The sequence below is a fragment of the Tamandua tetradactyla genome, chromosome 11 (assembly GCF_023851605.1).
Source record: "Tamandua tetradactyla isolate mTamTet1 chromosome 11, mTamTet1.pri, whole genome shotgun sequence".
Lineage (NCBI taxonomy): Eukaryota > Metazoa > Chordata > Mammalia > Pilosa > Myrmecophagidae > Tamandua > Tamandua tetradactyla.
Window position 1 is genome coordinate 46,943,169 of NC_135337.1, and position 1,509 is coordinate 46,944,677.

The window sequence follows — 1,509 nt, forward strand, 5'->3', positions numbered from 1 at the left end:
GCCAAAGGGAAAAAAAAAAAGGCAGAGGCAGATGAGGTGAACTTTCAAATTCTCTTCTATGAGAAGAAATATGAACAAATGAAGGAAGGCCAATATTTGAATGTTATCACTGAACTATGATAGTGCTGCTGCAGATTTTTAAAAACAGGCAGCACACTGGCCATTATGTCCTTGGGTTTTCAAATGCTAGCAATTCACTGGAAAAAGAAAAATTTGATCTCCCTCAAATTTCTCATAAGTGGATTTTTTCTTTAGTAAAAGAAAATAAATGATCAATCATCCGTTATCATCACAATAAAAAGCTTCTAAGGAATGGGCTAAGTTAGGAACACTTTGGGTTTGGTGATTATTCCAAGATATTTTTCAAATGCCTGTGGCTTTAGTAAACCCAAGACATGTTTTATGTTTTACCAAACCCCAAATAAGTTTTTCCAAGCACTTTTTTTTTTTAGAGGAGGGGCTGCACTGTTTCTGGAAGTACTGCAATACCAGGTCGATGCGTGGAGTGGATGGAGCAAGCTCCTATTCTATCTCCCTGCTCCAAAGATCCATTTAATATATTGTCCTCGGATAGAGGACGTATCGGATATTAAACTGATAAGAACAGATACTACACTTGATCTTAGCCAAAAGGCCGAGAAGCGATCCAAGCACTTTTTTACATTTAATTTTTAAGTCATGTGTATTTTAAGTGAAATTTAATTCATGTGTTTCTGATTTATTTACACACAAATCATCAAAATTTTGTTTTGTAAGAACTATTGGATATCCACAGAAGTCTTTTATAAATTGTCCAAAGTATTTTTGTAGTCTTTGAAAGTCTTTTTTTTTTTTCCTAGAAATAAGCCCTCTCCCCTTTTCTTTCTTTTTTCTTGAATTTACTTAAAGCTGCTTCTTATTCCCTACCCTATGGTCCCAAAAGTAATTAAATAAAAAAAGCTATCATTTCATTTTGTTTTTAATTACAAATATAAGGATGTTCCATGTTTTTCTTAGTAATATGAAACTAGGAAACTAGAGACATTTTCTTGCTGCTCCCTTACTCTTTTTTTTTCTACACATTATTAGTGAAAAAATATTATGTGTATTAAATAGAAGGATTGAGTGCAAAGAATTTAAGCTCTTAGAAAAAGTGGATACTTTGGCAAGATGTGCTTAGCATAGACAAAGGTATTAATAATTAAATAAAGCAGTAACCATATAGCACCATTATTATTACTGACAATATTAAAACCAAAAAAGACAGTCACAAAATAAATGAAGGGCAGTTATTTGCTGGTTAGTTCTCTAAAAGATCTAATTGAAGGAGCTAATTAAAATATATATACTTTCCACTACATTCTCACCTCCTTCTAACCCCCATAGCATACATCCACACCCATTTATACTCACATCCACACACATGTTTTAAAAATTAGTCCTTAAAATTTAACGTTTGACACATATATGGTCCTTTCCATCTTTTTTTTCGGCAGATAAGACAAATTTATCTTTGATAATTTGGAGAGG

General features: G+C 32.5%; 1 non-coding gene across 1 annotated transcript; it reads right to left on the reverse strand.

The window, feature by feature from the left end:
• Positions 1-455: 455 nt before the first annotated feature.
• On the reverse strand, positions 456-646 carry LOC143651129 (U2 spliceosomal RNA). Its single transcript, XR_013159866.1, has one exon. It is a non-coding gene; the product is annotated as a U2 spliceosomal RNA (small nuclear RNA).
• Positions 647-1,509: the final 863 nt, after the last annotated feature.